The 14,758-nt window shown below is 39.2% G+C and overlaps 1 protein-coding gene across 8 annotated transcripts in view; it reads left to right on the top strand.

Annotated features, from left to right (window-relative positions):
• The window catches only part of DYM (dymeclin), a 381,717-nt gene that overhangs the window by 167,684 nt on the left and 199,275 nt on the right, over positions 1–14,758 (top strand). Inside the window, exon 14 of one of the 8 annotated variants that reach the window (XR_014808552.1) lies at positions 2,855–5,081. The exons of the other annotated variants lie outside the window; for them this stretch is intronic. The gene's annotated coding sequence lies outside the window, so the exon portion shown is untranslated. Of the gene's footprint in view, positions 1–2,854; positions 5,082–14,758 lie in introns of those variants that run through there. 8 annotated transcript variants of the gene reach the window in all.

Below are 14,758 nucleotides of genomic sequence, written 5' to 3'. Positions count from 1 at the left end.
ACAGAAGACTTGTTATAGCAGTACAGCTTAAGATGCACCAGATGCTCTAGTGACTCTTTCAAGAGAGAAGTAATTCATTTTCATATACACGTTTTCTAACTCCTTCATAAGGAAGAGACTACACAATTTTGTTTCTGTCATTTGCTTGCAGAACTTAGAGGAGCCAGTATTTCATGCAATCTTCAACACAATGCAAAACAGAGTAACATGTTTCATTGCTGTGAAAGTAGAATGTGAATAAAGCTTTAAAAAGTCTTTTTAGCTGGACATAAATGTATAGGATGATCTCATATGATGTCTAGGCTGTTGTTTCATGTTTATGACACTGTGTCTTCCATAGACTCTTGATATTCTAGAAAGATCACAAACCTACCTGATTTGGGTTTTGCTTAGCTATGACATTTTTGGAATATACTCTAAGCATGGATACTTGATATCATTGTTTGAGGTTGTAGGGTTATCAATTCAGTTGAAATATTTATATAGAGTAGGTGATGTGCAAGGGATTTGCTGTGGGTTCCAAAGATAGCATCACCTATTTCCTGCCCTTGAGGCTTCCCCGTTGCCTCTTTCATCCCCACCCTTCACTGGCTCCTTCTTCTGGCTCCTCCTTCACCTTTGGCTTAAATTAACAGATAGCTACTTAGACTTTTCTCCACTATTTCATTCTAGATTATTTTCTTCTCTCTCTTTTCTCATGTCCTTTGGGCATTTACCTCGATGCCTGTGGCCTCAACTACTATGTACTTTTATACTGAAAACCATCCAAATCTACATTTATAACCCCAGTCTTTCTCTTTTTTTCCTGAGGCGGGTAGTACAGCGTAGTGGTTAAGAGCACATAGTCTGAGTTTGGGATCCCAGCTTCAAAACTGACTAGCTATGGAATCTGGGAGAAATAACTTATGTATGCAGCCATTTCCCTGTCTTAAGATGGGGTGATGACAGTAGTTGGGATCTCGATGAATGGAGTAAAGACTAAGGGAGCTAATGTTTGTACAAGATTTGGCATGTAACTTGCACAATATAAGTGTTGGCCTCCTGATCACTAACTCTGCTAATCTCACCACCTGGACATCTCACACTGACCTCCAGCTTTTATTATGTTAAAACAAAACTCATTTTAAAACTTGCTCTTCCTGGGAGTTCCCTGGTAGCTCGCTGGGTTAAGGACCCAGCATTTTTACTATAGCAGCTCAGGTTACTGCTGTGGTATGAGTTCACTCCCTGGCACAGGAACTTCCACATGTGGGTGCAGCCAACAAAACAAAACAAAAACCAGGAAAGAAACAAACAAACTTGGTCTTCCTGTTAAATTCCCTATCCTAGGTAATGGCCCTCACTACAGCCAGCTAAATTGCCATGTCATAAACCTACAAGTAATTCTGTCCCACTGTCCCTTCCCCTCAAATGCTTTATTTAAATGGGCCCCAGAGTTCTAACTCTGTTGTAACCTGCATTCATACCCTGTTTTTCTGTCTCCACTACTGTTGCCTTTGGTCACATGTTCACCTTCTTTTCATCTAAAACTAAGTCTTTAGTCGGCCTAGTTCTTTTGCCTCCTTGCCTGCCTCCCTCTCTACAGTCTACCTCTGCATTGCTCCATTCATTTGAAAAGCAAATCTGATCATGTCTGTATTCCTTCCTGTGCTTAAAATCATTAAATGGCTTCCTATTGCCAGCAGCAATCTCCTTAAAGCAGTGGCTCTCAAACAGGGGTGGTTTTGCCCCCACGGGACATCTGGCAATGTCAGGAGTCAAGGTGGTGGTGGTTGTTGTTTTTGCCTTTTTTGTTTTTTTTTTTTTGGTTGGCACAACTGGGAAGGAGTTGCTACTGACATCTAGTGGGTAGAGGCCAGGGATATTGCTAAATATCCTGTAATCCACAGGACTACAAAGAATTAGTCCAGAATGTCAGTAGAGCAGAGGCTGAGGAACCTTGTCGTAGAGTGACATGATTGGGCCCTGCTCTTTGCTCTTAATCTTCTGTTCCCACTTGACACTTAGCTTCTTTCCTTACTGAATCATTACAGCCCACTTCTTTTTTTATAGCTGCACTCCTGTGTCTGGATAAATGTGGTCTGGAACTAGAAAGAAGTTGAAGCACTTCCCTGGTATCCCCTCTTCTTTCTGTAGGTTCTATTCCACTGGCTTCCTACTCCTCTATCCTGCCTTATCTTGAACCTACAGTGGCCAAGCCCCCCAGCCTCACCCACCCACTGTAGCTCCCAGGCCTTCTTTCTTTAGACCCAACTACTGCCAGCACAGTTGTTTCATATTTCCCTATTGAGATTAGAAAGAAAAAGAACCCAGTCATCTCTTTGTAGCAGTCCAGGAGTTACACAGTCAGCTTCTGGCCCAGGGGCTAGTTTTGGTGTAGGAGTCGGGGGGCCAGGAGAGGGGAAAGTCCAGGAAAGGAGAAAGACTCATGTTAGAAAATATGGCTTCTGGAGTTCCCATTGTGGCTCAGTGGAAATGAACCTGACTAGTATCCATGAAGGTGCAGGTTCGATGTCGCAGATGCAGCTCAGATCCCATGCGGCTGTGGCTGTGGCGTAGGCCAGCAACAATAGCTTTGATTCGACCCCTAGCCTGGGTACCTCCATATGTCTTGGGTGTGGCTCAAAAAAGACAAAAAAAATCGAAAAAACAAAAAAGGAGTTCCCGTCGTGGTGCAGCAGAAATGAATCTGACTAGGAACCATGAGGTTGTGGGTTCGATCCCTGGCCTTGCTCAGTGGGTTAAGGATCTGGCATTGTGGTGAGCTGTGGTGTAGGTCACAGATGTGGCTTGGATCCTGTGTTGCTGTGGCTGTGGTGTAGGCCAGCAGCTGCAGCTCTGATTCGACCCCTAGCCTGGGAACTTCATATGCCACAGGTACAGCCCTAAAAAGCTGGGGAAAAAAAAATATATATATGGCCTCCCTCAGAGGTAGGTGACAGAGAGAGAGAACTTCAGAGTCTTGACCTGGCCAGTGGGTACTTCTGACACACTGACTGGCCTGACCTGAAGTTACGAGTCTTGCTGCTTTTAAGCAGAGTAGTAGTTACTGGGGAGAAAAGATTTGTGTTATATTTATTTGCATTACTTCATGAGAGTAGCTGTCAGCAGGCACACAGTAGAATTTTAATAAATACCTAGTGACTGATTCTTAGAAGATGGCGTATCATTTGGAACTTAAGCTTAGTTCTGGCACCCACCTTTCTGAGACTTCACCTTAGATGATTCATCTCATTTTGCAAATATCTGCTGCTTCTCAAAACTAGTGAAGTTGATGACAGTGCATGCTATTATTGAAAGCTTTATGGTCTTTTAAGCCTCCTGAGAATAATATAACATCACACATAGATTAGATTTTAATTAACATTGTTTAATTAGAGTAGCATAGTACTATTGTTTTTTTTATAAGATCTAGTCATGTAATTTAAGAATTTTAATATTCTTCAATGCATGATTTATGCTTAGCCCTTTTTCACTGTTAATAGCCACTAGTAGTGAACATATATACTCTTCAGATTTTAAACAAGTTCACTGCTGTCTGTCTTTTCTTTGTCTAGCCTCAAGCTGGCAGTTTATGTAAGGTGTACTCTGCACAAGAAAGGGTGCACCTTGTAGTCACCCAGCTTTTTTCTGAAGACTACAAAAACACAAGTTGGCATATTTAACTCTGGGGGGTTAGTTCCTCTATTTTGGACAAATATAGATCTTTAAGAATAGCCTATGGAATCAAAGGAAGTGGAATAATTTGCTTTTTGTAATACCTTCTAGTATTAGCTTACCACATCAAGCTTCTTCACTTTTGTTCCCACAAAAGTCTTTGGTAGTGAATTTTTCTCTAAACCAAATGATGCATTGAACTGCAAACATACAAGAGAATGTTACAACGCACAATAGCGTATTATTGGGATTCATTTATATTGTACAACACAAAATATTCAAAAAATATAGTAACATCTGGTTTTTGCTCTTGGTTTTGATATTTCAGGAATACTGTCTTATTTTAAAAATAAGGTCCATTTAATGATAAGTTCATACCTGTCAACTTCAGTGTCACTTGTTTCTCTTTTGTTAGGTTTAAGACTAGTAAAAGTCTGGAGGCTTCTATGATTTAGGGTGTTGGCATTACACAGCGGAGAAGTGGCTATCCCAGGTTTGTCCGATTAAAAGCCTATGCTCATTCTACTGTACTCTCATGGAAAGACTGCAGAACATTATTAACGAGAGTAACTCACCTGCCATGTGACCATCAATCCAAACTCTAGGCAGGGAGGGGGCTTCTGAAACAGATGGTTCTCAGGTAGCTGAGCCCTTGTTGATTATTCTGTTTGCTGCCCCCACACCTCATTCCAGCCTCCTTCCAGGATAGCTAAGTAACTAAAGTTAGAGTAGCAAAGACTGGAGGGTCTTCTTCCTTCTCTTCCCTTCTTTTCCCTCTTCCCACTTCACTCTCTCTCTCACTTTCTTTCACTGACTAGTTGAGAAAGGTATGGATCGGTCAGGTATTACGTAATATATGGATTATTTTCCTGGAAAATAAACATGGAAAAGAAGACAAAGACTGTATTACTTTTAGCCTGAAAATCTTAATATTTTCTGTATATCTAATCCTTCATATTTCATTGTATTTTTAATTCAATAAGACTTATGGGGATTTTGCTATATGTCTGCCACTGCCAAAGTCCTCTTTAGTTTCATATTTGTTTACATTTTAATTTCAGATTAATGCCATTCCTTGAATCTAGAAATTAAATGTTATAGTCATATTGGTTTTATTTTTTAAAATTTAATTCAGTTTCAGCCTTATATCATTATCTGATTTCATTGTAGTTAGGAAGTTGTTTCTTGAGGGAAGGAATTTTCTGATATTAAGAGTTACAACAAATAGTTCAGTTTTGTTTCTAAAATCTTGGTAAGTTGTTCAACATTGTTTTCCATCTCTAAAATGATATAGGAGACCAATTTCGTTGTAGTGTTGTCGGAGTTAACAATGGATTATGCAGTCTTTCACGGCTCTATTTTGTTATAACATTTTGGAAATAATTTTAATTTAAAAATAAATCTAGAGAACACCTCTACAAAAAGTTTCTTGCTTTCTGTTAATATCCCTCCATTCTGATTCCTTGCCTGAAGGATCATCAAATTGCCTGTATTTCACAAGTATTTCCCTCAATGAAAACCTCATTGAATATAGATGGGTTTTAATGATAATGTTTTATTTTGGATTGGTAGGAGGTCTAAGCGATGGTTTTTGCAGTATAAGCATTTCTTTTAAACTTATGTGATTTATTTTTTAAAAGACAGAATTAACTTGTTCTTGCCCAGTGCCTGGGCAATAAAGAAACTCCAGTTTTTCCACTGCTTTGGTCTTTGTTGATCCTTGTTTGCTCTTGGCATAGCAGTAGCCAGGAAAGGAAAAAGGAATATTTTGCCTTAAAAATCTTGCTTTCTGTACTTCCTACAGCTAGTGGCGCTTTGAACATAACTACATTTTTTTTCAGGAAAGCCTGACATAGTTTTCTTTTTCAGTTTAGTCCTTTCTTTGGACACTATGTTGAGAAAACATTTAGACAGCTCCCAGTTGAAAATTTGTAAGTTTCCAATAGAAAATTTATATTTAGAGATTGCTGTTATTATACAGTAAAGGGTTTTGTTAGACTTGATGGGACATGTGAAAACTTTGTAGTTTAATTTCCATTTAGACTGTTGACACATTCGATATGTCAATTTTTAATTGACATTTATCTGAATTTTGATTTCTTATAAGTAAAGACCTTTCTGGACAGAATTGCCATGTGGGAAATTAAACATTAAAATAATTTACTATTGTGAATGAGCGGAGATTTTTACCCTGCTTTCAAGCTGACAAATTAGCCTGTCACAAATTTGTGGACCCTGGTCCAGACTCAAGATTCCTAGGCCAGGAGTTACCATCATGGCGCAGTGGAAAAGAATCCGACTAGGAACCGTGAGGTCGTGGGTTCGATCCCTGGCCTCGCCTAGTGGGTTAAAGATCCAGTGTTCCCATGAGCTGTTGTGTAGGTTGCAGACGTGGCTCGGATCTGGCATTGCTGTGGCTGTGGTGTAGGTTGGCAGCTGTAGCTCCGATTTGACCTCTAGCCTGGGAACCTTCATATGCCATGGGTGCGGCCCTAAAAAAAGCAAAAAAAAAAAAAAAAAAAAAAAAAAAAGAAGAAGAAGATTTCCGTGTCAGAGACAAATGACAGTTTATTGCTCACCATGGTGTGTGCCAGGGTTTCATCATTTTCTTGCGTGGCTCCCCATGCCCAGAGAAGCGTGACAAGGGTCAGGTAGTATCTGCGCATGCAATGGGTTACATTACAGGAGAGAACCCTCAGCTTAGGAAATCCCATCTTTCATAGCAGGCTTCAAGCAACCCTGCCCAGACTTTGTTTTGGACAGAGACATCTTTAATATATTTGACAGCAGCAACCTGCTGTTGGTTCTAAAGGGAGTCACTCTTTCTCCTTTCCATGTCTATTCACTCTCCAGAAATCCATGAAAAACTAGTCCAGAGGACAAGGCTGCTAAAACCTCTGCTTTCAAGATGTGCAGAAACACTAAAGACCTATGGGGAACTCTCTCCCCATGGTATTACTAGCTATTTATGCATTTCTGTTGCCAATTGGAAAAACCTGTCACCAAGTCATTTAGTTAATTGATACTGTTTTAGGTTTTCTATCTCACTTGCTAATGTGCTGGATTTATGTATCTTAGAAGAGGTAGTAAAGGGCCAAGTGGCCTCACTAGCCTCTGCTTTGTCCATGTGTCCTAATGAATCTTCTACTCAGGTGTCAATGTCAGTAATACCACCCTTACAGCCTTGTTTTTGAGTGGCTTTGACATAACCCAAGTATTTTTGCATTCAACACAAATCATAAAATTTTAGATTTGGAAGGATCTTTAAAGAACATCCAAGACAAGTTTGCACACTTCACTTGTGGAAATATTGACACCTAGATTTATCATGTGACTAAGTCTAAGTGAAAACTATTGCAGAAGCAGATGTAGAAATCAAGCCTCCCAGCTCCTTGCCTAGTGTTCTTCTCAGAACGAAAGAGAAAAACCGTGTGTGTTCATGCACATGTATTCTCTCTCTCTTACATAGTTGTGATCCCTAACACATTTAAAATGCTAAGGCCAGGTAAGAGAAATAAAATCACTTAATAAAGCATTTTCCTGCTTGATGAATTGCACATGCTTGATGGACTTTGTAAAAAGCAGCTTTGTCCAAGACAAAGAAATAAGAGTTGTGCTAACAGGAGAAATGAGAGTAAACAGAAGGTAAAGAGATTTAAAATGACTCATGTGCCCAATATAAATACAGACGGGCCCACAAGGGATGAGAGAATGCTGCTTTAGGAGAGATAGAAGGATAGTTGGGAAAAGGTACCTGCTACAAAGGAGGGTAAATGCTGTCACAAATACTGATGAATATCTTGAGCATTTAACATTTGTTTATTCTTTAAATGGGCCTCAGTTTCCTCATTTACAAAATGGCAATATCCTGCTAGGACTGCTTTGAGGAATAAATGGGTTTTTATACGCAAAGCGCTTAGAATAGAGCCTTTTCAGTAGCAATCACCTAGAAATTAGCAGAGGAAAAAAAAAAATCTTCCTTATTAGAGGACAGACAGCACAATGTCTTGCTTGTGATGGCCCAGTATGTATTTGAACAAATGATGAAATTCTGATGCTCTAATGAGATTAAAAGAAAAATGGTTAAATCTGCAGTTCTAAGGAGGAAACAACATGCCATATAGACCACCATTTTATTTTTTGCTTATTTATTTTGTCTTTTTGCCTTTTCTTGAGCTGCTTCCGCGGCATGTGGAAGTTCCCAGGCTAGGGGTCAAATCGGAGCTGTAGCCACCGGCCTACACCAGAGCCATAGCAACAAGGGATCCGAGCCACATCTGCGACCCACACCACAGCTCACAGCAACACCGGATCCTCAACCCACTGAGCAAGGCCAGGGATCGAACCCGCAACCTCATGGTTCCTAGTCGGATTCGTTAACCACTGCGCCCCAATGGGAACTAACTCCTCAGTGGCAATCTTTTAGTAAGTGCTGACTGAGATGATTCCAGGATGAATTGTGGGGTCTCAGACACCTTGTGATACTGTAGCAGCTTTTCTCAGTTAGGGTTTCAGGACTGAGTCAAACCCTCTGGGGAATGTGATGAATGACAGTTGTCTTAGTTCTTTTATTTTCTTTGTATATCTACCTTTTTCTCCTTATTCTGGATTCTTTCGAAGTGGTTTCTGACACTTTATCAAAATTGTACGATGTTAAAAGGATGAGATTTTTATGAGCATCTATTATGATTTGGTCCCTCCACAGGTTAGAAAAAATAAAGTCAGTGTTGCCACTGTTTTTCAAGTTTGGACATTACCCATATTTTGGATTCTCAGTCATTCAGAATCCAGTTCACTCTATCACACGCAGCTTGTCATTGTATTATGGAGACTGTCCAATTGTGACTATAGCTGTGTATGAGGTACATAGTCTCTGTTTTAGAGATGAGGAAACTGAGACTCAGAGATCCTGCAAAACTTATTCAGGATCAGACAGCTCATAGTGTGGAGGAGCTGAAATCGGAATCCTTGAGTGACCCTTGTCTAGAGGCGTGCTTTCCTCTCTCTATGGCAGACCTGACATTGATAAATACTGAAAAGGAAAAACAGATGTCAACCACTTTAAACTCAGGTTCTCAGTTAGGAATGAGTGAAATGTCTCCTGTATAGAGTTTCTTCAGTTTTCTTCCTTGGATCACACCAATGCAGAGGTTGTCACAGTGCACTTCACAGACCACAGAGGTTCCATGGGGTCTAAACCATTTTTAAGAATGAGACATCGTATGCCATTTTCACCATGTGGACATTTGCACCAGTGTTGTAAAAGCAAAGTTGGGGTAAAACTGCTGGTGCCTTAGCAAAAATCAGGGCAGTGGCACCAAGCTATACTGGTAATCACTGTGTTTTCCACATAACACACTTGCTATAAGGGAAGAAAAGGCATTTTGCTTAAAATCTTTGATGAAACAGTAAAAACGATGAGTTGTGATAAATCTTGACCCTTCAATCCATGCCTTTCTAAAATTTTGTGTGAGGAAGCGAAGTTCATGTGCAAAACACTTCCACTGCGTGCTGAATTATAGTGATTTTGTATGTGATTGAATTTTGAGCTGAACTAGCCACTTTTTTTGATAGGATACCATTTTTTCCATGAAAGAATGAGTGACAATCTGTAGTTATTTAGACTTGGCAGACATTTTCTTGAAAATTAATGAAGCGAGCTTGTCACTTCAAAGAAGACAACCACCAGTGTGGGTTGCCAATGATAAAATTGGAACTCACAAGCAAAAATTAGAATTTTAAAAAACTGGTTTTGGCACCATGAGTTTGACAGCTTCCCAATAATTAAAGACTTTTGTGATGAGATTGATGATGATATTAATGAATGTGGGATTTTTTTTGGATACTGTATGATGCAATGTGTCAACATTTGGAAGATGTTTACAGCTCAGTGAACCAGTATCTTTCAAATGACCTATGCATGAGTGAAAAGAGTCATTAAAAGTACAAATAGACTAATGCATCTTAATGCAACACACTCAGAAAGTTCTTTGTTATAGTGTTTGAGTCTGCCTTTTTAACCATCTTTAAGAAACTATCCCTTGTTTTAGTGTAGTATCAAAGAAGATTATATACAATTTTCTGTAAAGGGCATTAAAATACTACTTTCTTTTCCAAGTGCATATCTCTTTGAGGCTTTTTTTTTTTTTCATGTGCTTCAACTAAAACAACATATAACATGAGATTGACTTAAGAAGCATCTGTTTTCTTTTAAGCCAGACAGTAAAAAAGATTTGCAGAAATAGAAAATAATGCTACTTCTTCACACATTTTCTTTTGATTTGGAAGGGAGTTGTTTCTCATGAAATATTTTGTGTTAACATGTAATGCGTTCATTATTATATTTAAGTGAATAAATATTTTAGATTTTTCTCAGTTTTATTTCTACTGCAGTTAATGTTTGTAGATATATCCCACATATAAAAAAGTTCTTTGGGGTCCTTAATAATGTTTTAAGAATTTAAAGGAGCTCTGAGAGAAGTTTAAAAACCACTGTTCTGATGCCCTTTCAGAGAGGGGGGGTAGAGGTAGTGATGTGAGCATGTCTGTCACAAAGCTCACTGTACATACTTTCAAATTCCTACTGTTTCTGAATTAATTATACCCCTACTTTCTTCCATCAATATAATCAATAGTTAGCTATGTGTGTATTATTCATGCCTTCATTTAATAAATATTTACTGGGAACGCAGTTATTAGAGCTTCGAAGAGAAAGGGGATATACAGAATCTATAAATCATATTTATTCCCTGTAAGGACACATGGTTTCTTGAATCTTTAAAAGTCATAAGATGGGGAGCTTACTGTGGTAAATTGTCTTAGAAGTTTATTACTCATCTTGCCTGGGTATGACTATAAAATAAATTTGTCCTGGTTGTTTATTGCTGTGTGACAAACCACCCCAAAACTCAGTAGCTTACAGCAACAATTCATAATGATCTCTCCCAGTGCTGTGGATTCTCAGCTTGGCTGAGTGATACTCACTCAAGTGTTCTCACATGCTTGCATTCGGACAGCAGCAAGGCTGGATGTCCAGTATGAACAGTCTCATGGCTGGCGGTTGATGCCACCTATCAGCTGGGAGGTCTGTTGAGATGGTGACTAGAGCATCTCAGTTTTTCCATGAGACCTGTCCACAAAGCTTGGTTTTCTCACAGGTTCTCAAGGGGATGCTCCCAAGAATAAACATCCCAAGAGTGAGAAAAGCTAAGGCTTCTGACGACCTAGCTCACCTATCCCACAGTGTCGCTTTCACCACGTTTTATCAGTCAAAAACAGGTCACAGGACCAGCACAGATTCAAAGGAGCGGACCACACAAGGACATAAATGCTGGGAGGCTTGGTTGATTTGTGGCCGTCTTTGAACAGTAGCTGCCACAAGACTGTCATGAACTGGTGAAGCTGGGAAAATGAAAGACTACTTTCCTTCTCAAATTCTAGGCTTAAGATAAATGTCTAGATTTCGATTCAAAAAAGAAAAGCTGAATGCATTCAAATGCTATCTTTGCATTTTTCTTTCCTTTGTTTAATTTACACTTGACATAAAAGTTCTCTCCCCTGACTTTTGCCTGTGTTGTATTTCTTTGGTTCAGAAGGAATGCCCACTTGCCAATAATGAATGGTGTCTTTACTTAGACTAATGGACAGAGTTCCTGTCTTATAAACGCTCATGGGGCTGCACTTGCTGGTCACCTAGTGGTTGATAATGGCCAGCTCTTGTCTTTGGGTTGAGAAAACTTAAGGGCTGTGTTTCCCTGGGGGCAGTATGACTGGCCTTATGTTCACTCTGGCACTGGCAGCTGCAGAAGTCCTGTGTGGGGGAGGTTGAGGGGGCAGCATGACGTTTGGAGGGTGGAGCTAGGAGATTGTCTGGAAATGGCATTTGTACATCAGTCACACTGTCTCCAGTTGATTATGTGTTTGCCTTGAGATCTGGCTGGAGGACGTTTGATGGGGGGGGGATGCTTTAGCTAAAGTGCCCCTTGGTGGTGCTGTTGCGCTATAAACTTCCAAAGAAAACATCTTCTGGTGCCATTTTTTTTTTTTTTTTTTTAAAGCAAACATTTTATTGGACACCTGTGGTACACCAGGCCCAGTGCTAGGCTTAGGGGAAATAAAATCTGGTTATTGTCCTCATAGTCTAATCCTTGCTATTGACTTTCTTGACATTTTCTGAAAAGTGGTAAAAATAATACCTCATTGAATTCAAGCCAGGCCCATAGCTGCCTGTAGGCCTTAGGAAAGTAGTGACCAATTTGCCTAAAGATGTATTCACAAAGTTAAAAACATTTTAAGTTATAAAAAAGTTATCAAATAATCCATATATTTTTTTTTAAACACTCAATTTCACACTATTAAGAAAAATGCAATTTAAAACTTCACTAAGATGCCATTTTCCACATATTCGATTAGGAGGATCTGTTTGGGTGTTTGTAACATTCTCAAAATTTTGGGTAGGAGTGTAAATTGGTATGGCTCCTATGAAGAACAGTATGGCAATATGTAAACAAATTCTAAGTACATTACCCTGTGAGCCAACTGTCATACTTCCACATTTGTGAAAGTGACAATGTACAGGTTTATTTTGGCAGTGTTTTTCTTTATAACAAAAAAGATGAGAAACGACTCTAAATCAATAGAGACGTAATTCAGTATTGTACATTGATACAGTAGACAGTGTGTAGCTATAAAAATTTAAAAAAATAATAAGGCTTTTCAAGATATGCTGAAAAGCAAGGCATGGCACTGTACGTATACAGTGGTCCCCTGGTACCCAAGATTTCACTTTGCTCAGTTTCAGTTACCTGTGGTCAACTATGGGCTGAAAATGCTAAATGGAAAATTCCAGAAATAAACGGTTTATAAGTGTTTAATTGTATGTCATTTTTGTGCTGTTCTGCCTGGGACATGAATCATCTCTTTGTCCAGTGTATCACTTAGTAGTCACATTACGCACACATTATGCGTGTGTGTGTGTGTGTGTGTGTGTGTGTGTGTGTGTGTGAGATGACGTAGTTCTGTAACATGATGGCTTCAAAATGTCATTGAATTTATCCAGTGAAATTAATAATGCCATGTGGACATTTAAGTTGTCGGTGCGTATGCACGTACGTAGACATAACAGTTCTGGAAAGAAAATCCTTGTGCATGTGTGAGGAACAGCGTATGGTAGTGGTTAGCAGTACACACTGTAGTGAGGCCCACCTCTGCCTCTTACTGGCTGTGTGACCTTGGACAAGTTTTCAGACCTTTTCATGTGTACGTTTCCTCATCTGTAAAATGTGGATAATAATTCCTATTTTGTAGCATCATTGTGAGGATTACAACAATATAACGTGAAAATCTTTCAGAACAGTGTTGAGCACATTTAAGTGTTAGCCAGCCTCTTCTCTCCAAATGTGCAGCATGGGGATAAAATACAGACTTGATTCCGAGTGACTCTTACTGTTCATTATTAATGAGCCTCAAAACTCTTGACAAACATTTGTTTGTAGCTCATCCTTTCGGTACTGTCCTCGAAAGTGATTCCTGGGGTCACAAGCAGAAGACGCTTACGGATAATTTGCTTGATACAATTAGCATGAGGAGAGCCAGGATGAGCGGCTGCAGGGGAGTTGTTCTCTTCCCTTCAGGGAGGGGAATCTAGTTATGCTCTCAAATCTCAGGTGTGTCTGGGGCTTCTTTCAGTAGCAGGGAAAGTTATTCAGAGTCTTTCTGGGGAAAGCATGTTGAAAATGGGTCGTCATTCACCTGGCTAAATGATGTGAACAAAGAGGAGACCTGTTTGGACTGATCTAATTTGCTTAGTGTACATGCTGCGTTCATCCCCCACCTCCGAATCTATGTAGCTGCCTTTTGGGGCAGTCAGCTCGCATTTCCCCATTTCCTTAGGTCATTATTTATTTTCTAAAGGCTTTATTTTCATTTCTTAATAATTGTTGATTAGCTCCTAGAAGTCATCCCTGCCTGTTTCCCATCCTGAGTCGAACCATTTATAAAGCAGTTTCTTTTTTCCACATCTTGGTTTACTTGAAGTGGGATATACTTGATCACATTGAAACAGTTCTGATGACATGACTGAGAATGGCTCTTTATATGTATTTTTTCATTTATGTATCAGTGGATATTTCATAGACCACCACACAGAAAGGGAAACCTAGAAGTCCTTTCTGATAGGTTTTAAAAGAAGGTTTTAGTTTTTAGTTTACCTAAAAGTGACCCCCTGGAGTTCCTGTTATGGCGCAGTGGAAACAAATCCGACAAGGAACCATGAGGTTGTGGGTTCAGTCCCTGACCTTGCTCAGTGGGTTAAGGATATGGCATTGCCATGAGCTGTGGTGTAGGTCGCAGATGCGGCTCGGATCTGGCGTTGCTGTGGCTATGGTATAGGCCGGCAGCTACAGCTCAAATTCGACCCCTAGCCTGGGAACCTCCATATGCCACAGTGGAACCCCAAAAAGCAAATAAATAAATATAAAAAAATAAGTGACCTCTGAAATGTGAATAAAACATTTCACAACCAAAAATTTTTTTAGCAAATTACTGAGTCTTTTACACAGATTCTGTTTTCCTCATGTATCTAGAAACCCCATGTTTTATGTTCAGATTGAATTAGCTTAAACAGATTTTGTTTGCAGAAATCTTCGATTCCTTATGAAGAAATAAGGATAGTGTGAAGATTTTATAGTAGTATCTGCTTTTACATTACAATGATGAAATGGAGTATTTGTGATAATTAAACGATTGAGGCATTTTCAAGCCTATTTTTTTCTTTCATAGTGATATATAGTACTTACTTGAAATTGTGCTTTTCTTTCCTACCAAACCATTTGCATCTATTTTGCTGATGTATATTGCAAACCATAATTAGTAATTCTGACCAGTCCAAACACTGATAGTGATGTAATCTTAGACCATTTTGTTTCAACTTTCTTAAAATTGGATCATATACAAGTGTTATGAATTTTGAAGTAATAATATATCTGCGGCAAATAAAGTGAAAATAAACCTTATTGAAGGCTATCTAACTATCATCATTCCACATATAAAGTATTCACAGCTTGAAGTAATATTCTGCTTTAGCCTTTTATTCTTGATAGCA

Source organism: Sus scrofa, chromosome 1 (genome assembly GCF_054392235.1).
Source record: "Sus scrofa isolate SSC_HxYL_T2T_F1_AM1 chromosome 1, Sscrofa_HxYL_maternal_Yorkshire_Landrace_v2.0, whole genome shotgun sequence".
Lineage (NCBI taxonomy): Eukaryota > Metazoa > Chordata > Mammalia > Artiodactyla > Suidae > Sus > Sus scrofa.
The sequence above is the reverse complement of the archived record's forward strand: the minus strand, read 5'-3'. Positions and strand labels throughout refer to the sequence as shown.